A 27,046-nucleotide genomic window follows, 5' to 3' on the forward strand; every position below is an offset into this window, starting at 1 on the left:
ACTGAATGTATGGCAGCAACTGCTGGGTTTCTCAGAGAGAGAGAGAGACCCTTGTCAGCAAAATGTAAGAGGAATGCCAGGACAACTGTCCTGTTAAAAAGCAAGCAGACAGCAGATTGACTAGGGGATACTGTAAATGCACAGAAATGGACCAGGAGAAGTTCATTCAAAGCATTTCCTTCTCCTTTCTCTAAGACGACTTCCATTTGCATGAAGTAGTATCTCGTGCCATTGGGGTCAACGTATATTTGCAGGAGATTCTTGAGCCCAAATGACCCAATCCCCGTGTTTGGGATGGAAAAAAACTTAACACCTCCCCACCACCTCAAAAAAACCCCCAAACCAAAGCAAACCAAAGAAAAAAGAACAAACAAACAAACAAAAAACCCAAACACCAAAACCAAACCAAACCAACCAACCAACCAACCAACCAAACAAAAAAAAAAAAACCAGAAAAAATAGTGATGTCCCCTGTGGCAGCAATAGGGATATGAGAAACACCATTACAGTTTTTGGATGCAAGTTGAGTGGATAAAGCTTTAGCTGTTTCTACTCAACCATCCTGGCACTGAGGGCTCTATGGCAGGAAAGTAGATGTGCTTCAGCTGGGACACTCCAGAGTCAGGGCAGGTGGATGTCCTGTGATTCACTCATTGGGTGGGTAGACAGCGAGACAAAGGCAGAGACAACAGGGGATCCTGCGGGGATTAGTTGATCATATAAAGAAATCACATGCTTTGGTCTCTTTTCCAGGATATGTTCAGTGCTGTTATTGAAGAAGAACATGGAAGCCAAGTATAATGGAAATTTACAGTTATTGCAGTGATACTCATAGGTCTACTTTGACTCAAAGCTGAACATATACACAAGCAGTTAATGAGACATATTTCCTGTCCTGAAGAAGTTTTGGCCCAAATGCATGTATCAGGACAAGGATGGGAAGAAAAATGAAGGCCAGGCAAGCCTTGTGGACACCCAGCCCATGGAGGCAGTACAGTCAGGGGAGAAAGGAGCCCTGCTGCTCTCCTCGCACTGGTGTACAGCTACAGCCAACACCACTTCCTTGGGAAAACTCCATTGTTGAAGTAATATCTGATCTCTGAACTCCTCTGAAGCAGATGGTGAGTCTGGAGTCACAATTTCACGGACTTATGTCCAGGCAGTTTTAGTTACCTCTTTTCTGGGAAAAATGGGTGGAGGTAAACACCTTAATTGAGGCACTTCTATCAAGTCAAAATTACGCATCTATAGACCACCAAGTCACCTATTACTGCTGCATGCAAGCAATACAAGTGCCTTGAGCCTTACAGGGCCTCTTCAATGTAGTGATTGTTTAGCAGCCCCGAATTACACTGTGGTAAGTGAAGGACCAGATAGGAAAGTGAAACTTTTTAAAAGCCATTTTAAGCAAAGCAGATTCTCTATAAATCCATTCTGCACTCTGGGTTAGTTCCCCAGGCCCTTGGTGTAATACTACTGTCTCTTCCTACATGCCTTTTTCAGTGCAGGGCAAAAGCAAGCTTTTCCCTCTTGATCTCTGCTGTTAAGATCAGTAGAGATTAGGGACCATAACTCTTACTTATGCAGGTGCAAGCCAGTGCAGTCACAGGGAAGTGACTTGGGTCTTGGCAGTGCTATGATTTGCTCCACTGTGCAAATGGGATCCCAGTGCACAGCAGGCTTCCCACTCCTTATTCAGTTAGTGGTTTGTCCTGGACTGACCTGGATATAGCAAGTGAGAAAAATACCGGACAAAACCTCATTTAATCCTTGATTCTCTTTTAACTACTAACCAAGCCACTTCTGTACAAGCATGATACATTGAGAGGATGTGGACAAATATATCTGCGCTGAGGAGTGGCAGAGGCTGCAGTCCGCATTTAGAAATGCTGAGCGGTGTGTTTTTCTAAGCTGGCTAATTAGTATGGGCTTGAAACTAACGGCTGCGTTTAACTGACAAGGCAATATGCCCTTCACTCATCCCTTGAGATGTCAGGAGAATTATTTCTTTTGAAAACATGCCTATTAACTCGTTCGTCTCTATCCACTTTGATCTTTTCAATATGATACCTTCCCTCTGCATTTCATTTCTCCCTATGGAGGAAACCATGAAAGCAAATCATACTGATTTGCAAACAGCTCCTCCTCCTTTGCCTGCTGGGTTGCTTGGCTGGGTCTTCTGTGCCAGTGGCCCTGGTCTCACACGAGGAGCTGGGGAAAAGACAACACTATGATCACAAAGTGTTAGCACTTGTGCAACCTCAAAAAGATGCTGTTAAAAGATCTGAACTGCTGTTAAAAGATGTCTGAACTGCTGCAGATGCCTCTGTCCTTCTCCAGGGCAGTGAGGGGATCAGGAAGAGACCATGATTCAGCAAGTCACAATTTTCCTCCCAGGTTGTTTCACTGAGATCTGGATTAAAAGAAAAATTGATGACCTGTCCTTTAAATGGAAAGGAGGATAGGGTTTTCTGACAAATTTCATTATGATCCAAGTACAATGCAACCCTACTGCAATATGGACCCATACACCAAGATACTTGTTAATACCTGGTGAAAACAGGGCAGAATCTAAAAGTAAATAGTAGGAATGAAAAAAATGGAATACAGCAATAAATATGTACTGATATTTAGGGCCAAATCTTGCCCTCAATTTGAAGGGTTCTGTATAACAGTAGGAAATGCATGTGGATATCTGCAATTGGATACACTGTTCATTATATTCAAGAATTGAGAAGTTAATTGCCAAATTGGCAAATGCTGCACTTCTCAGTCTCAGTCCCAGTGGTGAATCTGGCTTTGCATAGGAGTCATGGAAGATTTTCAGTGCTTAGGTTGCCCTTGAGATACGAGGCATCATTTTGCTAGGTAAATGTTTATCTTTTGCATTTCCAGAAATATGCTTGAAGAGATTTTCTTCCCTCCCACAAGGGTCTATTTGGCACTTCAAGAGACTTGCTAACTTTGCATTTTCAAATAGGGATGCCTCTATTTTGGCTACCACATAGGGGGAATGGGCTAACAGTAGCTGTATTCCAGGAGTGCTGAGCACTTCTCCACATTATTTACAGTAACTACAAGATGCAGATATTTAGGACTTCATAAGGTCAAGCCACAAGGTCTTAAAACACCGCAGCATGGAATTATAGTCCTATTTTGAGCCACCAACATTTTTGTTAATTTTTTTTCAAGCTAGCCATTGCCTACAGTATCATACCAAATTAAAAAAAAAAAAAAAGAAGCAGAAAATGCGTAATGGAGTAAAAGAGGTTTGGCTGTGAATAACATTGTGCACCAAAAGGAGATGACTTCAGGGACAAATGACCCTTGTGACAGACTTCCCCAAATCACAGGATGTCAATTTGTTTTTTGAAGGCATCTACTATGTATTGCAAAGGACTGATGTGAAAAAGTGCATGCTGTCCCTAGACTAAATAAGTGTTGCTTTGTTTTCAACCTAGAAAAGACAGAAAGAAAGATTGAAAGAAAGGGAGGGAGAGAAAAAGCATGTCACAGATGAAAGCATATTCTCAAAGGTCATGCCAGAGTGTCCTTACCTCAGCAAATGCTCTGGATTAACTTCATAATGAAATAATCCTGCTGTCTGATACTGCCTGAGAAATAAACGGTGTTCTTTTAAAGTTCTTGCCCATTTCACAGCACTTCCCTCTGACACTGTAATAAAGTAGGTTGCAGCAAGTATCCTGCATGCCATGCCTCCAAATGTACCAGTTAATTACTGAGTCCTTTAAACCTACTAACAAGACAAGCCTTGTTCTTTCAACCTATTGCTTTTTGCCAAAAAAAAAAAAAAAAAAAAAAAAAANAAAAAAAAGTCTGTTGGGCAAATAGATCTTTCCAGAGAAAACAGATTTGTTTCCAAATCAGTCAACTGTGCTGAACTGGAAAGGAAGAAATGTTATTTTTTCCAGGATGAAAGCAAAACAAGATCTCTCCCTGTTTACCCTGTCTCACCCATTTCTAAAGAAGGTCAGTTTAATTCCTTCATTCCTTTTCCTGCTGTCTTATTTATCCTGAAGTCCTCTAGTCTTTTTCAATTTCACTGGCAAAGCCCAGCCCAGTTGGTCCAACACAGGAGTGCACTATGCTATGCTCTTCCCTGCCATGTGAAGATGCTGAATAGAGCTGGGCGAACTGTAAACATCCAGACATTCTCCTTTCTTACTTGCTTTCCCATGCTTCTGAATAAAAACATAAATCTCAAGCACTTATTGTTGATTTAGTTTCCTCTTAGCATCTTATTCATTACAGATGCTCTGAAGACTGTAAAAACAATCACAAATTCAGACTGCACCACCCCTATCTGTCGTGCCATGCTGAAATACAAACCCCTGTACCACAAGCATCTTTTAATACTGATGCCTGGGACTGAGTTTGAAAGGAAGGAATGGTAGTAGAAATAAAAGGCAATATAGTAAGCAGGAGAAAAGAGCTTTTCTACCCTCACAACAGGTAGCTTTTGATCTTTAACTCAGAAAGAGCCTAGGGCAACTCCTGAAGGGTGACTACACTTGAACTACAGTCAGTAGAGGCCATCATGTTTGCTTATATCAGCCCAGCTAGCACACAAGGTGTGTTTTGCATGCCATAGAGTCAAATGCATAAGTAGATGTACATTTCTTTAATAGCCATGGACTGTAAGAGAGGGTCATTAGATCAGTTAGTTTGATCTACTAGATGGCACCTTAACAAAAGAAAAGTGCATACTACTGAATTCTCCTGTAAGTGTTCTTAGTGTGCTGAGTTAGTTACACCAGCTTAACCTCTTCTGTGGTCACGTACACTCCATTGACTTTGGAGCATCAGCATCAACAAAACAGCCTGAAGGGAGGTGTGTGCTACCTGCCAATATGCACGTTTTAGAGTAAAAGGCTCCAACACATGATCGAGTGCCCATGCCTTATCTACAGCCTCTTCCACCCTTGTATTACTCATTCCTGCCTCGGGTGCTGAGCATGCAGACTCTACAGCAGCTTCACTGGATGAAGGGAGCTGCGACGTCATGACTCAGGCACCTTAACCTGACCAGGTGCCTGTGCCCTGAATGCGTCTGGGCAAGTCTAGAGGCAAAATGGGTTCACACAGTGCACACACCAAAGAAGCCGGGAGAGCCACCATGGCCAAAGGCTCTTTGTGAAACTCTCCAGTGGTACGTTGAACCCATAGCTGAACTCAGTTCTCAACTTGGCTTCTACACAGCCCTGTTGTACTATGAAATATGCTACTTTTAAAACCAGAAAACTATAGGATATGATATATGGCAGTCTCCACAGGATTCCACAGCTTTGCTAACAAAAGGAGCAGTAATTTCACATCTGTCATTGCAATTTCACTTCAAGCGCCCACGTTAAGTGCAGCAGTCCTTGCAAAACAAGCCAGCTCTCCTCCATGCCTCCCTTTGGTGACTAGTCAGACTTTACCCACTGTCCTGGAGCTGCCAGTGGATTCATTTCACCATGTTCTTCACTTGCCCAGACGCTAGAAGATTAGTTATGCATTTTGCTCTTTTCTGATTTTAGTGGCACAAGATGCAGACCTTTCAAGACCCACCATCCCATCAGAAGTACTTTCTGTGTTTCAGTGTTTGTTCCTTTCAGAGGTGGTGCAGGGCTTTCTAAAATTGCCTCCTGCTGAATGGAGAACCCTACAAGATGAGATCATCTGCTTACTTCCAGAGAAAAAGTCAGCTCAGGAAGCAACACACTCTTTCCCAGAGTTCTGCATTTCCCAAGGGGCAACACCTCTCTCAGGAAGAGGCACATCTGTTTCTACACCTCTCTGGCACATCGGTTTCTATTAGAAGTAATTGCCTTGGTGGCACTTTCTCCAAACTGCATTCTGTGATGAGAACAACTGATCCCATAGTACCAAAGCCATTTAGAAAATGCTACCTACCTCACCTTAGCTCAGGCACCCACTGCTGGGATATACAGATATACTGTACACACATACGTGAAAGTTGTCACACTCCCATTGAAGTCAACAAGAGTTATCTGAGGGAGAAGATGGCATCTTGTTTTTATTTATAACCAGTGTTTATTCACTCAGTCTAGATGCCCCTAAAATCTTTACACTGCCAACCCTTCTCTACATAGATATAGTCCAGCCTGCGTGAAAGCAGCATTTGCCAGCTGGTCAAGAAATGACACTGTGCAAATAATTACCCTAGAGGAGAATGGCCTTGGCAGCAACTACCTGAGTACTGGAGAAATGCAAGTAGTCAAAGGGCAAGGCTTTGGAGAGCACTACAGTAAACTACCTGGTGGAACGTATTAGAGAAGACATTTAGCAAATGTGACTGAGACCTCTGATTCTCTGCCAGCTATCAGGTTTGGAATTACAGCCATAACAATTAGCCATGATTACTTCCCAATGTTGCTAAGTACAGTGCAAAGATCACCAGTTAGAATAGTTTCTTTTTGTGATATTTAAGTGCATTGACAAAGAGGAGTATCAGATCTCAGACTGAAGAGTAGAGATGCATTGGCAGGTATGTTAAGGGAAGAGGAAGGAGGATCAATATTTACTGTTTATGCTAAGCAGATCTCCTGCCAGACATGCACCGGCAGTATCTGTTAAAACATTATTATATAGATAAATAAAGATAATTACCCTAAGTAGTGCTGTAGAGGTTACAAAGTCATATCATGACCATAGTAGTCCAGCCAGTTACCCTGTAGCTTGACCTAGCCAACCATAAGCTATCCCCTTATCAAAAACATGAAGGAAAGATAAATTTTGTTGCATAACCAAAAGGATTAAATGTCAATAAATTATTGGGCTTTACCTAGAACTCATGTCTACCATTAAAAGGCCACTGGTTTAGAGTCCTAAGATCTCATAGACAAAACTGATGAGCAAATGTCAGAATTGAAGACCTTCTGTACGAGCACCCTTGATGCCAGGTAATCAAAAAAAATATTTCCAGCCGAGCTCCTTTGCAGATCATATCCAAGCCTGGGAGAGAGCACCTCTCTAGGCAGCTTGAGATACCGGTTACTTTGCTACATCAGTAGTATCTGATAGCATGCCCTGTGCAAAAGTATTGTGATTTGAAGCAGGATTAAACAAAATATTCTGAGTTCACTACACTTGAATTTTGTATTTCAGGTTTACACTTTCAGTGAGTATAGGATTAGGGCTATTTAATCTGAAGAGATTGGAAAATGCCACCACAAACGGTCTTTCCCCTCTTCATTTATGTACTCCCCTACTCCTACCTATGTCCTCGAAGCTTTCCTGAAGACTTTAGAGAGTGGAATGAAGATAGGGTTTGTGTGAAGAGATTAATCAGTTCAGCAGACCATGTTGGAAGATTTGCTTATCCTTGCTGACATCAAAACCTGGTGTAAGGTCAGAGCATTCCCCTAAAGATGTCATGACTCCAGTCATGCCTAGTTTGCAGAGTCTGAAGTTGAAATGTTTGAGCCTAGGCAATTGCAGTCTGCAAAAACAGTTGATGCACATGGAATTACTGTTTTTAAGACTGAGCCAAATAACATACCATCAGTAAATAATTAAAAGCCTTCTTGGGTAACTTGGCTGCTGGACACCTGCTATCCAAGAGGTGTGATATGGAGCTGTTCAGTTACAAACGATCATAGGAGGCAGAATCATTGTTTGCCTCCCCTGACAGAACAGATGTTACTCTTACAGTCAGACTTTGGTTAAATGCTTAGGGAAAGAGCATTTCTGCCAGATCAAATGAATGCCCATGGAAACCAACCATGGCAGGAATTAGTTTAGTTAAACATTTGAACTAATCCTCTCTGAAATTCTTTTGGCACTGTTTATTCAGCTGTAATTGTTACATGAACACACAACAGTTTAAACAGGGCCTTAGAACCTGGGTCAAACCTATACAGTTCGTTTGATACAATTTAATTTGACCACTTGAGAGGCATAAACATTCTTAACACGTAAATTAAAGGTGTCTCAAGAAAGCATTCAGCTTTTCACTAAATTTTGTTAAAAAGTAGACAGAAGCCAAACAGAGGACTGTTATACAGAGTTGGTAACCTGATATTCTGCTATCATTACCACGAAGTTCTTTTTCACAGTAAAAACATCTTAGACTTGAGATTCCAGAGAGAGGTGATTTTTTTTTATATGACAGACTAGGTGCTTTATTCTTCCATAATTAATGGAAGAAACATCTTGCTAAAGTTTGTGTAAGGTACACAAGATTTGGAGTTATACTTCTCCCTTACAGAATACAATCCTGTAAGTTACTGTTCCCAGTGTTGCTAAGAATTGTGTGGTAGTGTAAGGTTAGCAAGTATAGAGCAAACTATCTGTTTTTCTGTCTTCTCTGGAGACAGAAGAAATCAGTGGATAAAAAAAAATTACCCTTAAATATTCCCTTAGCTTCAGCAGGAACCTTTTAACTCTACATCAAGGCAAAGACCCATGTTTTCATTAAGTTATATTGAAGAAAAAGACTACAAAGACTTCTCTAATGCTTTATTGTCCAGGAAGAAGTAAACAGTGTTCTGTGACTGCCCAGCAGAGTTTGTCATAATGGAGGTGTGGGCACGCACAGCTTAGGACAAAAACTTTGTGCACAAACTAGGAGGTACAGAACTACCTTCACAAGGATAACATTGCCTTCAGTTTCCTGATTTCCTCTTTGTTTGTCTCTGCTAACCAATGGAGCTGGAGAGATACACCTGCTCCTGAAAATCCCAAGCACCTGCAAAGTGGGGGTGCCAAAAAGTACTGACATTTATAGGGTATAATGCCACTGGTGGGCCAGCCTCACAGAGAGTTCTGCATCTGCTGAAGAGAAACATCTTGGAGGGCAGGAAAGCTCAATGCAGCAAAATGCACCTATTAGGTTAGGCAAGTTTGGGTCTGGGAAAAGTGTGACATAAACACATGTAAAGGGTGTTTCAACCTAAGGCAAAGTGCTTCCAGAATTCCCAAAAGTACCTGATTAGTGGGGATATCTAAGGGTAATTAAACTACTGGCTTAAATGCCTCAGCACAGGCTGAAAGACAGGATGAATCTTGGTTCCAGAGTCCAAAAAATGCCTAGGTAAGCCAGTGGTTACCACTTTGATTTATTATGCAAAGAAGAAGAAAAAAGGGAAAAACAGGAAAGAAGAATAATCTACCTTCTGAGCTACTTAAAATAAAAGTGAAGGGACATTTGTCAGTCAGACATTTGAAGAGTAAACAGCATAATGATGAGAACTAAGAGAAAAAAAAAGTTAGAAAAGAATTGCCTGTGTTCATCCATTTAGCTGCTGTCCTCTTCTTAAGAACCTTTTCTTACCTGGTCTAGAATGGCTTGGGATTTACAATTTGCTACCAATAAACACTAGACAAGTGACAGCAGTGCAGTTTTTCCACAGAAAGATGACTGTGGACATGCTCCAACAGAGTCCAGACTTCCTAGAAGCTCATCTAATCAAACACACAGTGACAACTAGATCTTGATACAGCACTTCTCATCTTCATATTCTCTTTTCCTCTAGATCTGGCCAGGTGGATTTCTATCCCTTGGGAAACCAGGCAAAGGGGAAATGTGCACATCTCTACTTTGGCCAAGGGAAGAGCAGCACTGAAATCCTTCAAGATACAGGGTGGGTACAGAGATGGACCTCCGGGAGCTGCAGAATATATGAAGGTTGACTCTGAGGGTTTGGGACAGCCAAGGTTAGACAGGGTAAGGTAGAAAGAGTAGGAAGTGAATGGAAGAACAAAGTTACAGAGGTTTGGGAGGCGGTGGTGTAGCAAAGGTAAGATTGAGCAAAAAGTCTGAGGTAAATGCTGAAGATGTTGGGAAGGGTAGATGGGGATGAGAATGGTAGATCAGGAAGTTGCAGGCTGTGGCTGGGACTAGAGGAGAAGGAAGAAAAAAAACAAAGTACTCCAGGCTTTCAGAGGAAGAGGGCTGAGGACAAAGAAATCAAAGGGTAGCTTTCTCCTCCCTCAGCTTTGACAGGAATTATTCTTATGAGCAGAACAACGTGAATGGGTAGGGTCTCTCTATTCTCTCCAAACCCATGACAAAAGATGCCCACCTACAACCTCTTTTTACCAGCGTGTTAATAATACTTTAAGTCTCAAAGGACTTCTAGGAAAGCGATAGTACTGTTGGCCTATGGGAACAACAAGACTATATAGAGGTATTTATCACTTCTTCAGGGTAGACCTGCTCTACAGACATCTGCAGGGCATATGTGCAGACTGCAGGGGATATGTGCTTGCTGCTGTGTTAACTGCAAACTCAGCAGCAAAAGCACAGAGCTCAGTTCAGGCTGTAAAAACTCAAACGAGAGCTTGAGCAAAGGGAACACCTTGCAGCACAGAGACAGAGGGGGTCTCATTCTTTAAACATGGACTTGTAATGCCATTTCAGATCCCTAACGCTACCCAAGAGGTCTGGGTAGCCTAACAGATACTACAAAAGTCTTACATGCAACATTTCCCTTTGGAAGAAATTGGTGGAATCCATACAGGATGAGTTTTGATGCCTCAGCTAGCACTAGAGACCTCTGCATGAGTAAGTTGACCTCTTTCTATAAGATTACATCTCTACTGCTAAAAAAAAGAAAGCAAGGACTGCTGCCAAGGCCAAGCAGCACATACTGACTCCTTCCCCTACTGCTTAGGTCTTCCACTCTCCAATCTAGGCTTTTGGGTCTCGGATCTCATCTGAAGACCATGTCATCTTCCTGTGACCCCGAGAGAGAAGTGCTTCTTTCTGCTTGTTGTCTTTTTCACTCAGAAGTGTGTGAGATACCCTGATGGTTTTACCTCAGTTCACATAAGGGATGTTTTTACAGAATGCCCACAAACACACATCGCATGCCTGGAGGTATGCTGTTAGAGCATGAGAATGAGGACAAAATCCTGGGCATGGTGGAGGGCTGATTTGGGTAGAGGGAGCCAAACCTGGAGCATTCTCATCTATCCTGCATTTGGGAGGGTTCCACAGGATTTTTTTCAGATCAGTATGTATCTGGGATCACTATGTGCATGACCATTGGTCAGCTGATTCAGACCACCACTGGCATCAGATGACATTTCAGGTTTGAAATTAATCACTGCCATTGCTGCCCAGTTTTCTTACTGCAGTCAGCCTCACTAAACAAACACTCAGTTGTTTGGCTAGTTGGGTAGCAAAAAAATAAAAAAGGAAAGAAAAAGTAGTTGCTTAAGAGCTACTGCTTTTTGAGGGCTTGGGTTTTCCACTGCTTTTGCTGATCAGCAAAACCTGCTAAGCAGAACCAGACGGCTGTGACCTCTGTGCACTGCTGATGGTTTGAGTTGGAACGTGTTACCTCAGCGCGCATAACCCAGCCATGAGAACAAGCCTCGCTGCCCTGCAAACCCTGCCGAGCCTGCGTTTTAGTGCTTAATGTAGTTCTTGGCCTGCTGTCATTTTGGCAGCGCTTCAACTACAGACCTCAATTTAATGCAATTATTAAATATAAGACGAATACCATGTAGGATACTGTCATCAAATCCTAGGCTACAGGTCTAGGTCTCAAGACCTGATGTTGCCCGTCCCCATGCTCAGAGAGTCAATCACACCCCAGTGATGTTTGTCGAACTTATTCTTAAAACATCCAGCCACAGAAGGAGCTCTGGTAGCTCTGTAGGTCCCAAGCAGCAGTCACAAGTATTGAGGCCATGTTGCTGAGAACACAGCTGTGCTGGGCAGGTCCTTCATCTCAAGGATGAAGGACCACCGCCTCCCTAAGATCTTGCTTTATGGTGAACTTGCCACTGGCTGCCGCAAGAGAGGAACCCCAAAGAGAAGATACAAGGACTCCCTGAAACAACATCTCAGCCTTGGCCACATTGATCATCATAACTGGTCTACTCTGGCCTCCAGTCGGGAGGTCTGGAGACACACCACCTATAACACTGCTGCTTCCTTTGAGAAAGCACGCAGGATCACCCTTGAGGAGAAAAGACAATGCAGAAAGAATTGTACCTTGCAGAATATACCACCTAAGGAGTCTTTCTGCTGTGCCTTTTGCAACCGGACATGCCTGTCTCATGTTGGCCTTTTTAGCCACCAGCAAACATGGGTAGAGACCTTTCCCAAATCTTTGTTCATGAAGCCTGGCCATGACGATGATGATGGAGGTCTCAGGCCCACAGCCATGACACAGTGAGCCACATTGCCCCTTGTGCTCATGAAGTGCTGCTCTGGGAATCGGGAGGACTAGGTATTGCTTCCCAATTCTCTTGATGATCTATTTGATGACCCTTATCGACTTCCCAAATTTATGAAAGGAAAAATTATGATATTGACTTTACCTGACAAATCACTTGTATGAAAAGCATTTTTGATAAAGATTTACAAACTAAAAGGTTCCTAAGAATATTAGCATCTAATAGTGTTAATAATTTAAAATAATTAGTTTTATTAAAATCAGATAACCCATTTTATTATCCTTGGAACACAAAGCCTCATCTAGTTAATTAGTTAGGGGGTTTTTTTTGAGGAGGGAAAAATTTAGGGAACTGGTCCCCTTTGCTTGACTTTTATAAGAAAAGGAAGAATAACTTTCAGCTGCAAGTGCTGGATGGTGAGGGAAGCAAATTTAAGCTGTTTAGTGTATCATTTTTATCCCATCTGTATAGGACTTGGGCAGGAAAGCAAATGGCTCCTTCTCATAATCAGTTTACTTAATTCCCTCACTGATGGATGGACTGTAGCAAACCGTCTCCATGTAAGAACCAATGAGCATGATGTGAGCACAGGATCATCATACACACAGTCCTTTGCCTTTCAGACCTGGAAGGTTTTTGTGGCCCTGGGGATCTTAGAAGTGTTTTTAGAAGGAAGGCTTCAAATGCATTCCTGACTCCTTTTTTTGAGAGCAAACCACAATTACATGGGGAAAGTATAGTGAAGGTATTTGACTGCCAGGCACTGCAGAGAAGATCAGCAGGAACACTTGTGTTTGTGTGGTTTTGGTTATTTAATCTGGAATGTCCTTTGACTCAACTACCCTGTCGTCCTCTTTCCCAGCATGCACAGAAGAATGGGGCTCTTGGGGGACTTCCATTTCCCCCGCGCAAGAATTTTGCATCTGACATATATGAGGAGTAGGAACAGGACTGCAGCAATAAATAAATACCAACATGATTAAAAACAAATGTATGAAGCATTATTAATGATACTCTGGAGAAAATGGAAGCGTAGTATGCCAGAAACACCATCAGGAACTGAATGGATATCAAGGGCTACGTAGCCTGATATTAAGGTAGCAGAAGGGGACAAAGCAATAATTTACTGTGCAAACAGCAACATCTGAACCTGCAGCTGGATAGTTTGGGTTTGATTAGTGGAGTTGTTTTTGAACTGGCAGGTCAGATCAGACTCAGGTCTATGCAGGTAACCTACCTCTGTCAACTGGAACTGCCACGTTTTGCCTTTTTTTCAATATTCAGCACACTCCCTGCCCTCCTTCCACCATGTTTTCTATACTCACAGCTCTTGGAGAAGTTTGACAACTTGCAGCCCATATGTCCTTGCTTTGAAGGTGTTTCTGGGAAGACAGCTGGATTGCCTGGATGCCCAGCAATGCAGTCTATTATGCAAGTAGGAGACAGAGAGTTTGGTGATACAGGGGGCTCTCTTTCCAGCATTTTATCCCATTTTTTCCACTCATATATTTGAAATGCAACCACCACATATGCAGTACTTTAGTCCTGTGAGCTATTATCTGACAGCTCCTGTTCTGAGCACTTATGCAACTGTGTGTAGATGAAGAAGGAAACAAGTCGTTTGCATACAGAGCAAATATTTTGTCATCACCTGCTATTCATCCTAACGAGATTTTGCCAGACTCATTAGAATGATTCCACGCTTCTTAATACCCACTGGGATTGCTTTATTATTTAATGGAGTCAACAGTTGGCATATGCTACAGTGTCTTTGTATTCAGGTCTCTTGAAACCTCTGAAGGCAGCTAAACAAAGGCAGTGAATAACCAGTTTTGTCTCCCTCTTTCTCCCAGGATGTCTTAGCGCTGACACCAGTGTAAGCATAATGGTTAAAGAGATCTCTTTATCATTCTACCCCCACCAGAGTCTGAAGGCAGAAGGAATCTCTTTGCCAGGGACTGGCTTGTCTCTTCGTGGCTGAAAGCAAGGACCCTGAGGGTACCTGCTCTCTACAGAGGACTCTTAGGGATTTCTCCTTTTCTACCTTCCCTGCTGGATTTAAAAATCTTGGTTCTAAATTCAGTGGTGGTGGCTTTTGCTCCAGTGTTACTCTATCAAAAAGCTGCATAAACAACAAGAAAGTGTCCTAATAAGAAACTACAGAAGATTTGGGCATGGCCTGAATCCGCATGGCCTAAATCCACATGACCCTTTTTCTGTGTAAGCTTTCCACACAAGTTGGTGATCATAGTTGAGCTCACTTGGTTAGAACATAGTGCTAACAATGGGTGGGTTCAATCCCTGTACAGGCCATTCACTTAAGAGCTGGACTCAAAGATCCTTGTGGGTCCCTTCCAAGTCAGCGTATGAAATTAGTGCCAGGAATTGCAGTAAAACGACCCAAAAATAGAGAGAAGTTATTTTTCTTTAGTCTGTCAACTGTAATCTGAGGTGTTCCAATGGGATTAGCTGGATATAATTGGTTTGGGTGTTACTTATAACAACAGGGAAAAAAGAAAAATCCTGAAGTGTGATATTGAAGTTGACAGTGTCACTTTAAACAAATTCACTCTAGGTGATTTTTGCTTTGGTCTCCCTTTACAAACAGACCTTGCCAGAAGCCAGACTAAACACTATGTTAATCTTAGATCAGCCTTTAATTTTCCTGTTTCATTTCCCTTCCCCTTTCCTTTCTATTTCCTTCTAAGACAGCAGTATTATGGACAATTTAAATCAGATATGTCCGCAGCTGAACAACAAAATCACCAACTGAGGACAATGAGACTAGCAATAAACTCAACATAGTAATTATTTTCCTGTCACACAAGCAATTACAAAAGCAAAGAAAGAAAAACTGAGTGGCCTTATCCCAATATCGATCGTTTAATTTTCTCAAGCCGTGTAATATTAAGCATGCTAATGCTACTACAGGGAACCCTGGCAACAATTAAGCATAGCTATGAAAAAGTCGCACTCGTTGCAGGCTTGAGCAAGGGGGATAACTCGCTATTCATGCCAATGGTAATAATTATGTACAATGGAAATAGTGAAATTAAGGACAAATTAATATTTTGGCACAAATTCACCATTTCAGTGGTTTGTGTCTGGCCTGGTTCCTGCCAGGTTTGTGTGAATTTGATACACTTCACTTACTTGGTGTTCCTGCAAGACAACCTGTTGGTCAATGGTTGCCATAGGCTAACTGGGCATTATAGCTTCCGTCTACAAGGTGAAGAATTAACTCAGCAAAAGGTTAACTCAGCAAAAGGTTAACTCATAAGCATTATGACTCACATGCTTTTCATTCACTCTGTGTGCTGAAACACTGTCATAGCTAACACAGGAGGAGCCAAGTTGGTTCTTTCAACTAAGCTGGATGTTTTTGCCATTGGGCTGGTTTTAAACTTGAATCATCTGTTGTTCACTCCACAGACCGTGTGCCTCTCTTTAGACCTTGAGATCTGGTTGCCAAAACATAGGTGCTGGTTGGTTTGAATAGCTGCTTCTCCTAGATACTATTAATAACTCATTAGCTTCAAATCATATTTGCCAGTCCTGTGTGAATACCCAAAATACAGGACATCTCAAAAGAAAATTGATACCTATGTTTATGCAACAGAGTTGCACCTCAGCATTTGGCTCTTTGGGTGCTGCTGTCTGCACTGACTAGATTTCAAGGGATTTCATTGGGAGTTTAAGCTGTCTCATCTCTAGACGACAAGTGTATGCTACAATTTCTGAAACACTGCCCACTGGTGTTGTTCTGCAATAGTACGGTTGGCCTCCAGTTCCCTTCCAGGCAGACATGTGCCTCATGGAGATACTGGATCACATCTGCCAGCCCAGCCTGAATATCTCAGCTATGTCATGGCATCTCAGGTGGCTCTTGGTACTATGTGTGAACAACTTAACTGAGCTCATGGAATATATACCAACTGTTTTGAAACAAGGTGACCTTCCAGTGCTGGTATTAAGGTTTGTATCATGAATGATGGACAAGTCTGCTTATGAGAGTGAACTCAGACCTGTGTTTAATTGTGAACACAAACAAAACCCACAAAGATTCACCAAGAGAGGAGAAAGAAGATCAAACAGACACTGTGGGATGAGGTTTTCTTCTCCATGCTTTCATGATGGGTGCAGTAGCAGTTCCTCAGAAGAATTCTTGCTTTAAGAATCCTGTTGGATTCAGAGGAAGCACCAAATTTGAACCATATGTGGGGGCCCTGCACAATGCAATCCCATTTCAACTCCATTAATTTTAGTTTCAGTTTTTCCATGTTGTATCACTTAGATGTCTCTAGGTGAATTATCATCAAAGTCCTACACAAATTACCAAAAGGTTGAATTTTTCCTTCCGTGATTTATATCAAGGAAGAGAGTCCTGATTTAGACAGGTTAAGAAACTCCACCTCAAACCTTCTGCTATTTCCACAAGACTTTAAAGAGAGTTCAAAATGTTCGAATGGTGTGCTTTTATTTCCATTTCCTGAGGAAAGCTGGAGTAATTGATGTTGCAGTATTTCTGATGATCCCCAAACCCTCTAGCCACTGAAGGGAGAGAGGGAGAAGAAGGATACATCATGGAAGTCAAATAATCAGACATTCCCTTCAGGAAAGCATCATTAGTGAAAGAGAAATGGATTCTAATGGTCACTTGGTGTTATAGGAAGCAAGCACAGAAAATTCTGACACCTTAATTTTTTATTACTCTTTTCATTTTTATTTTCCTTTTATTTTTCCTAGTTTCCATTTAGATCTCCTCTTATGGAATACCATGCTTTTCATGATAAGCTAAAATCAAGGAAGCCAGAAAAATAAAAATTGCCAGTGGCACAAAACATGGGGGCAAAAAACAACAGAGCAAATGGAAATATTTTTTCTTTTAAATTGGAATTTCTCTTATTTTTAAAATGAGCCTATCTAAAGTTTTGATGAGCACATGTTAAAGGCTGAATTTACTCATTTAATCAAACAATTTGAGTTATAATGAAAGAATATTTGTCATACTAACACTCTAAATTCACTTAGCAATTTTGAGGAAAGGTTAAAAAAATCTGAATTTGTTAAAATCATGGACTAAGCAGAATCTATGGGTCTGCTCAACTAGCTTTTGAAACAAAACTGTTTGCTTTGTTTATTCAGCTCAAGCATCCTCCATATTATCTGTGTTATTGCAATAAGGATGTTTTGGTTCATCGTCATCATCATAATGACGATAACAGTAAAAGCTGCTAGCCAGAGTGTGTTCTCCAGAAGAAAGCATACCATGGAACATATGGCATCCCAGACACTTGGGGCAGCTGTGCAGGGAACCAGGCTGGGCCCCGCAGAGGTTATTAGCTTAAGCTTACTACTCTGCAAACACAACTCTACATCTCCTGAACTCTCTCTGACCTTAAAATCCTAATGCCACCTTCACATGACACTGCACCTGAACTGATAAACCACGTTGCACTGAGCCAGCTCAGGTCTCTGGACCCACGAGACAGTTAATCTGCAGTCCCACTAAACTGATCATGGATATTTGACAGACAGATGAAGTTCAGCCTGCCATTTTGTTCACTTTATGCTGAGAATATATCTAAGAGTTGAAGAACCAGGACAACTTTTTTTCCCACTTTTGGACTCTGGGGTGAGACGATCAGCTATATTCATCTAAAATCTTGAAAACCTATGTGACTAGATAGATTCAATTGCATCATTTCCACAAATGCATCCTTTTAAAATAAATGTATTTTAGGAATTCTGTCCTTTTTGCTTTTCATTTAGTTCCACTTACTGTGGGAGCAGAATCCAGTACAAATGGAATAATAACAAAAAAAACCATGAGTGGATTATTCACCATTTCCCGCTTTAATAAAAATGATAAAAGTTACGTTTCCAAATAAATATATGACTGTTTAAATCAGGGGCCTCCCATGCTGTGTATCCTTCAGGGCCTCTTATGCTTCTGACTAACTTTAACAAAAAGAACTGAATGTAGTTTATAGCAGCCATACCTTATTTAAGAAATGCAATTTAGTATTTACCAAACAATAAAAATACATTCTCCTTAAAGAAAAAAAAAATAAGAATGCAAAACGATTAAAAAAGCTACTATAGACCAAGATTCCTTGCTTGATGGTTTAAAACATGCTCATGTTTATATGCCTTATTCTAAACCTATTCATTCTGAAAACAATCTGCATAGGATCAGTCACAGGATTCCTTCATTACACTTTTTGCCTTATTCTGAGCCATGGATAGTCTTGTCGGTCTTGAATATCTCTATTACTCATCATTGTCAGCCTTATTCTTGCAGAAATCTATCTCGATCCAATGTGACATTTCAGGAAAGAAGGCTCCATACAGGCTCCTTATTGACCAGCAAGTCAATACTCTACCTCCCAGTTCAACTCCTTCTACACAACAGTAATAAAGGAGAGTCTCAAATGAGACTTTCCATTGCTGTTCTTTCTGTTTTGTCCAGGGGAAAAAAAAAAGCCAAAGCAACTTCACATGAGATCATTCACGCTTTCTTCCAGAAGAGTCATTTAGCCTCCAACTAAAGCTTATTCTTATTATTTAATTGTTGCTTTATGCAAGCAGATTCTCTCAATATAACCCAGTATCTGATCTTGCTCTACCCTGAATATGATAAAAGCTCTTGAGAAGGGCTGGTCCTGTCTCCATCTCAATCCTGCAAAGATCCTGGACATCTTCCAGTTCACCATCTAGCTGGCATACAAAATAAAAACAGTGCCTAGTGACAGTGATGAATGGTCTGCTCTTGGCTGTTGCCTGCATTCACTCTGATGGATATCCCTACAGTATTTAATTGCATAAACGGTGAAATCCTTTTGTCTACATTAAGGATGTTTGGTCAGCATTACAAGATCTAAATAATAATCTCTACAGAGGAAACTGGCAAACTTGTGCCCAGTGTAAGCAGACAGTATTCAAAGAAAGTCCACCTACCTGTTAAATGAACTCACCACTCTCTCAGGACTATGGAAATCATATAATTATGGAATTATTTGAAGTCAATTAATGATTACAAAATAAATAAAATTAATAGATACTTTTGGCAGCTACTGTACAGCCTACTTGTTATATAATTGAAATTATAAAAGCAGTTAAAGGGCAATTATAATCAGCAAGTGAGAGAGTTGTGGGAAAAATCAGATGTGAGCTGTGAATAATTCATTCTGTCTTAAATAGTCACATGTCTAGGTGGGTTCCTTCAACCAGAGATAAGCTGAACTGCAACGCAGCCCTCAACAAAAAGAGAAACAACAGCTCTCCAATCCAGGTGAGTTTCAAGGATGAGGACACCTGGGAGACCCCCAGATGCAGCAGACAATAGAGTCCAGAGCTGCACTACAAGGACCATGTCTTCCCAGCAGTGGCCACAGCATCCACAAAACCCATTTTCTCCCAGGCTAAACCCAGTTGTTCCCAACATACTCTTCCCCCATTTCTGTACCAGGTTGTCCCTTTCCAACCCCCTCCCACCATGCCATGGGGCAAGGAGGGCTGTTGAACCAGAACTCTCCCTCAAAGGCTGTGCTGTATTTGCAAACCCACTTGATGTCTATTGTAATGCAAGTCCATGCCCTAACAACTGTCTGAAGGCTAGGGAGATATTTTTTAGGAAAGGTGAACAAAGAAAGAAACAGCAATAAACTCTTCCCCTTTCTGCACGCAATACTTTTTCATCTGCTTATCATCAATATATTTTGTAGCCTCGAAAAGCAGCATGAAATAGATGCATCATTTCTGCATGTCAGGCGTGCCTCTGCAGCACAAGTTGCATGTTCATCCTCACAGACAGCAGCATGGCAGTCCTCCTGACAGAGGGAGGGGGCTGTGCCTAAACAAGGTCTGATGCAGGGACATCACCTTCCCTGAAGTGTCTGAAAAAAGCATCATGACCTACGCATATGCCCTTGAAAATGAGGGTAGGGGCAGAAAATTATGGTGAAAATGAGAGCAGAAGAAAGAATCTGAGCTTCAATTGAAGTTGGAGGGTTTTTTTCACACCCCGCACATCTCCTGTTATTTTGTCAATAGCTTGAGGCAGCCATTTTAATAAAAAACTAGGCAAAGTTTAGGGAAGACATAGAGAAAGATGTGCATGTGTGTACATGCTTTTACTGGTGCTGTTGCTGACAAACTGAGGTTTGATAAAGTACATTTCTTGCTTGAGGGGACCTAACTATACACCTTTCACCACTGCAGAAAGAAGATGAAAATAAGTCTACAAAGCCACAATAAAAACATGCTAATGTGTCAGGGGGCCTTTTTCGGCACTTCAGACTCTGAGAATCTGCCTGCAAACCCCTTCAGAAACCTCTACATTGAAGGTTCCCAGATGAGTTACCCCAGTTAACATCAGAATGGGTTAAGGATGAAAAAGTCCCAGCTGCAACCCCAGTTTAAATCTGCCTGTGTAATTTGGTCCTGGATGCCTGTGCAGGTGTGTCAGGTATTTTTTTGTGCTTCTGGGCTTGGACCAGCCAAACACCTCTACTCTAAAAGGCATGCCCCTTGCCTTTCTCACCTCCTCCTTCACCTCAGTGTTTTCTTTTCTGATCATTTCTCCAGCCCATCTCTTCAGGGTGTTCTTGTAGAGAGAAGGAACATCTAATCCCTGGTTGCTGGGCCTTTTTTTGCAGTAGAAAATCAGGAAGACTACGTGGAGCAAACTGTTATTAGAAAGCAGGCAACAAAACAAGAAGTCAGAGGCTTTCTGGGCAAAGTTTCTCCAGGGAGTTGCTAATAGACCCACTATGAAGTTGCTTTTCATTTAGAATCATAGAATCATTTAGGTTGGAAAGGACCTTTAAGGTCATCGAGTCTAACTTGATGCTCCAAATCCATCACCAAACCATATCCTCAAGCACCACATCTATAGTTTCTCCAAGCACCAGTGTGTGTGCCTCTGCTCTTGATAGAGTAAACAGTAATCATGCTGTATTTCACTCCAGCCACAACCTAATTTTAGGGCTTTACTTGCCATTAACCCATAGCAGAAGTTCAAGGAGTGTGCACCCATCTCAGCACACATACAGGAATGGTGCTTCCAGCACTCCAGTCCTGGAGCTACCTGCAGGCAGGAAATAATTAGGACCAGAAATTCTAAATTTTCTTTCCCACAGTAGAAACAGAAACATTGCCCTACTGACACACAGTTCTCTTCTGCCTGTGCAGGCAACATAAGGCTGGGGCTGGTAAGCGCAGCCTGCATTAGACAAAGTGTCTTGATGGGTGATGCAGCTGGCATGACTTGGATACAGTCCTTCTTTTCAAAACCTGAAAAAAAAAAAAAAAGACTTTGTTTTCCTTACTTCTTTTTTGGCATTTGATGAAACACACAACATTATAGTCAGGAGAGCCTGCCTCTCCCACTGAAACTCTGACCAAGGAGTAGACAATAACAAGTAGCATTGATTTATTGCTGCAGAGGAGGTAGAGAAAGAGGAATGTAATAAATGCCGAGGAGATGAGAAATGCACCCATTCCCTCACCCCCTACACAGTCACAGGCGCTCCGGAGAGAGAGGGGAGGTTATCTGCCATGAACCAGCACATTGCTGACATTCTAATGAAACAAGAGTCAAAGCAGGTAGGAGGTGGTGGAAATGCTGACTTTGATGCCCATTTATCATCTTCAAATGCTGAACCCAAGTTGGTGAGGAATGTCAAGAGAAGGGCACTCTACCATTTATAAAAATATTTTGTAAGAAAGATAGAACCAGCTATTTCCTATGCATAATTAGAATAAATAAGCTTTATTCCAAAACAAATCAAACCCCTCCTTTGAAGGAATACTAATACGCTTGGCAGAACAAGCATATAAATGTTAGAAAATGCTAATTTAAAATTACCTTTGATACTTTAATTCAGTTCCCATACATACATGTATTATGCAGACACAGTTTGGATTGTCTGATCAGACAGTATTTTCCCACACAGCTCCTTCCTTCAGCACACAAATTAGACCCACTTTGTGGCTATGGCAGCATCTCTACTTCATGTTATTCCAAAAGCTAGAAGTGAACGAGGAACAGGACTGTGGGTCAGAGGAAGGACAAAATTACATCCTCGGATGTAATCCTTTGTCCCAAAGAGCTGGGAAATATTGTTTAGTCAAACTTTTCTTAGAAGGGTTCTAATTGTGTCCTTTTACTTTCTAGATGTCTGAGTTCCAAACCCAGTGGTTTGGTTTGCAGAAATGCTGAGCTCCCAGTTCTCAGCTAAGACAGGCAGAGCAATGCTTCAGTGACTCACAGCATCATGTCATATAGTAAGTGCTCTGAAAAATCAAGTCCTGATGAGTTCAAATTTGGCAGCTGCAGTGCTGATTTAGATGCTCATTTACCAAATGACAATATCATGATATCACAGAGAGATTCTGCTAAAATGAACAGGGGAGCTTTTGTTCTGCAAGGGCAAGCACTATAGAAAATCCCATGAAGGAAATATTTCAGAATTCAAAAAATGTGGTATAAATCAGGAATATACTGAAAAATAACAGACTGAATAGGTGCTTTTCAGCTGAGACATGTTCTTCTAGTGCACAATATGAGACTGAAGGACTTTGAATACATGAAGAAACCCCAAGTGCGTGTGTGCAATTAAAGACAAAATTAAAGGGAGCTAAGTACTGTTGCATGACATCCGTGTGACTTATCAGCAGGGTAAACACCACGATGTTGAGATTTGCCAAGGCAGCTAAAAGACCACACCTGTGGGGTGAGAGCCGGCTCTAACAATATGTGGGAGACAAAGTGTACTGTCATTCCTCTGCCCACAGTAGCCATCAATTCAAGTTGTTCCCAGAGAGCCCAATTCAGTGTGTGCTTTGTTTTCCATTCCCTCATACAACTACCTGTTCATTCAGAGAGCACTGGAGAGTTTTAAAGGGTAAGTCATATCACTTTTTTACATATAAGTCTTTTCCCACAGCCTAAATCTTGGCCTTGAGGAACAGCTCTACATGAAGCTTTCCTCCCCACTCTAGCCGAAAAAATTCAGCTGGAGGCAAACACCTGGATTGGAAAACTTAATAGCAAATGGTCAAATTTTGGCAACAACGTAAGTAACTGCTAAATGAGAAATCTTAATAAAATGCAAAACTGTCAGAGCCACCTGTAAAAACCCTGAACTCTAGACGACGTTGAACTGCCCTGGTGTCCTCAGTCTCAGACGTATGTCCTGGACACGTGTTGCATATTTTCAGCCCAGAGCTGGGTACACACCAACCACCTATATAGCACTGTCACCCTCATTTCCACAAAACTGTCTGCAAGCTGCAGCGTGAGCCAGATGACTGTGGGATCAGGATCTCCCCAGCTCTGTTCCCTAAGTTGGATAGACATGGCCCTGAAGAGATACTCCTGGACCCTTGAGAGACCTACTGATGTTTCCCAGCAAGGAGAGTGGTGAAGCCACAGACTTCTCATCCCCACAGGCAGGCAGGAGGTGGTCCCTCACCCTGCCAGGGACATGCTGCTCTGACAGGTCCTCAGGGATACATGATGGTGACCAACATGCTCAGCATGGTCTTGCCGTACTGTAGGCATGTTGTGCACTAGGCTCTGAAACCAGTGCCTTCAGCACACTGTGTTAAATGTTAATGTTAAATGGCAATAAATGAAGATCTCCACCACAATTCTTTCTCCTTGCTGTGGGCCTTCTGTCTGGTCTTGAGCAAAACGCTAAATCTTCCTGGGAACCAGTTTCCTCAGTTAATAAACTCTGTGGTGGGGTGCAGCAAAGATCGATTTATTAATGTTTGTGTAGCATGGGAAAGTCCTTGAGGGGAATGACCACGGGAGAACAGCATTGTCACTCTTATCTCCTCCAAGTTAGTATCTAACACATCTGCTTAGGGGGACTCAGTCCCATGTCTAGCCTTACTAGAAAGTATAGCAGAGTTTCTATGGCACAATAAAGCATTGGAAATAAACTGAGACAGGGATTTATAGCTGCACTTTCTTGCAATGTATTATAATAGCCAGCATTATTTAATCATAGAAACATGATCTGGCCAGAGCTAACTAGCTTTGCTCAGGTGTGCTTGTAAATTTAATTTTTCTTCTACCTTGTGCAGAAGTTGAATGCAGGCTAATGTGTGTGCTGGAAAAATAACAAATCATATTATGGTATAGAACAGGAAGCCTTTCAGTTGCAGTATAAAACAGTACAATTCGGTGCTTGCAGTATTTATATGGTACCATTCAGAAATATATTTTAAAGCTTTATACAAACAACTTGCATGCTACATTACAGCCAACATGTCAAATCCTATTAAAGAGAAGAAAGCCATTGTAAAAACAAGTTTTCAATATACATTTAAACAAAGCATTCATTGGAAGCCCACTAACAATTGGACCTATATAGGTATTATTAATACAGGTCCTGATAGAAAACTGAATCCATGGCACAAAACATTTACCCATGATGCTCTCCGTATAAACTCGGGTATAGTAGATGTTATTTAAAAAATAGTGCTCTGAAAGCCAGAATGGATGGGTCTGGATATTCTTTTCTGCTTGCATTATCCCAGCAACTGAAAAATGAAGAAAAGGAGTGAAAAGAAGGTGGAACAGAGGTGAAATATGTGACAAACTCAAATCCTTTGCCTTAGTCCACTCCCTGTATTTTCTCCCATGGTATCCAGAGTCTACAATGCTTGCTGCTTACTCCATTATGTTCTCTTACCCACCTACTGACACATTTCCATTGATCGTATATGTAGCTTTAAGCATTTCTGCTCCCTGGGCACTGAGAGCTTTTACGAGGCAGCCAAGACATCAACTACTGTAATAGATCATGTGGTGGGAAGAAGCATGTTTTAAGCCATGCATCAGCTCTGGGGTCTGAAAGACCCTTCACTGTCACCCAATGGCACAGAGACCCCTGCTCGAGGGAACAGAAGGGTAGCTGCTGTTGTGGGGCTTTGACTGAGAGAGGCACAGACTGTTTGGCTGCTGCATGTTGTAGGTTCTACATTTCTACCTAGGCAGTTCATCTGTGGTAGGAAACATGGGAAAAAGGCCAGAAAAAAAACACTGTACTGTACTATCTGGTAGTACTATCAGCTGCGAGGACAAGAAAGGACAAAAACTGCCCTTGAAATCTCACCCTGACTTGGTTGTGGGAAGTCTTGCTGCTGCCTTCAGAAATATTTTTATAATCCAAAATGACTAGAGCATATCTGTGTTGGATTTATCATAAAAACACAACAGCGTATGACAGAATAGTATGTCTAGCCCTAGTAATAGGAATGATCTAGCTTTTCATCAGCTACGAAATTGGGGAATAGTACACAAATATTAAGTATTACTGACTTTTTTCAGATGCACCTTATGAATAAAACTCTGGATGCTGGTTCATTTGGGTTCCTGGTAAACCTGCTTATCTCTGAATTGTAATGTCAAATGAATACAGTAAAGAAATGTATAACTTGTGTTTCTCAGTGGTTGTTTAGCAGTTTGATAGTTTCCCAGCAATACTTTGCCGTTCACTACCCACTGGCATTATCTTAAAACTAATACCAACAGATAGTTGTTCCAGAGAGCTTAACTGAAATGTGCAATACTGGGAGCCACAGCCAACACACCAGTTCCTGCTTCATGTGCACTTATATTTACGCAAGAAGTGATGCTTACTGTGCAGAAGACCACACAGAACTCTGGTGCTCTCCAAGATTACTCACCTACTCTCATTCTGCTACGCAACACTAACATTTACATATATCCTTTATCTACATGTATATCCAGACTCATCCTCTCTAACTTTGAGCTTTTGGGCTGTGATTCCTAAATTACAGGCTGTCTTTGCTTTAAGCTCTTCCTATAGTCATAGCAGGGGAACATGCACCTCATGAAAACACCTCTGCTCTTTGGTGGGCTGAGTCATTGCCAGTAGGCTGCACCCCCTTCCCATCCCTCCATTGACTGGAGAAGGAGCCCCAGGCAGGCCTGGCAAGCCTGCTGTGTTCATGTCCCAACCAGCCCTCCCTGTTGCTGCCAGTGGGCTTGAGAGGAGACATTGCAAGGTGTGAAAGCCTTACCGACACTTGTCGGGGGTGACTCAACTCCTGGCTTGGACAATTCAGTTAAATAAATAAATTTACACAGCCAAGCCCATGAGGACTTAGGTGGCAGCCCTGCTCTGAGTTGGAGAGGTGCCCCACCACACCCCAGAGGCTGCAGTCAGGCTTTCTCAGCCTACAGTGGTTGCTGTGGCTGCAGTATCTGAACCACCCTTACAGCGCAGGTCAGAGAGACCCCATCCCCATGCAGGGCTGTCCCCAGGCCATTTCCACAGACAGCCCTCATTTTATCTCCTCTTCCGTAACTGTGCTTTGCCTTTGCTTGTTTCCAGGGTTCATTCCCAAGTGCTTACCACCTCCCTGCTGCCTGTTTCCGCAGCTGCTGCCTCACACATGCTTCCTCTGCTGTACTCTGGGTACACCCTCTCCCTCGAGCATTTCTCTCCCACATTGTTGCTGCTCTTTCCCACCAAGCACAATTTCACCCCTGAGTTTCAGACAGCACTGCAGACATTCACCAGACTCCAATTCTTTGGGGTCATGTCCTGCAGAAAGCATTCACTGCCCCCAGGGATCTCAAGTCCCTTACCCAGTCATGGGGAAGATGAGAATTAATCATAGAGCTGCAACACTGGCTTTTGGCTACAGCCACAAACCAGACTTTGGTAGAGGAAAGAGATCGGAGCAGCCCAAGGGTGTTACAGATATTTTCAGGGAGTAATGGCTCCCCAGTGCATTGATATGTGGAGTTACCTTCCCTAAGCCTATTAAACATCTGATCATCCCTGTTCCCTCATACTGTGTCTCCTGGGTGTGAGGTAGAAATCATCTTCTTTAAATGTCT

At 42.0% G+C, this 27,046-nt stretch overlaps 1 long non-coding RNA gene across 1 annotated transcript in view; it reads right to left on the reverse strand.

The window, feature by feature from the left end:
- Window positions 1–3,712, reverse strand: part of LOC108497420 — a 29,319-nt gene extending 25,607 nt beyond the window's left edge. The window contains exon 1 of the long non-coding RNA XR_001874806.1: window positions 3,558–3,712. This is a non-coding gene — a long non-coding RNA (uncharacterized LOC108497420). The remainder of the gene's footprint in view (window positions 1–3,557) is intronic.
- Between the last annotated feature and the right edge of the window lie 23,334 nt (window positions 3,713–27,046).

The sequence above is a fragment of the Lepidothrix coronata genome, unplaced genomic scaffold (assembly GCF_001604755.1).
Source record: "Lepidothrix coronata isolate B3197 unplaced genomic scaffold, Lepidothrix_coronata-1.0 Scaffold48, whole genome shotgun sequence".
Lineage (NCBI taxonomy): Eukaryota > Metazoa > Chordata > Aves > Passeriformes > Pipridae > Lepidothrix > Lepidothrix coronata.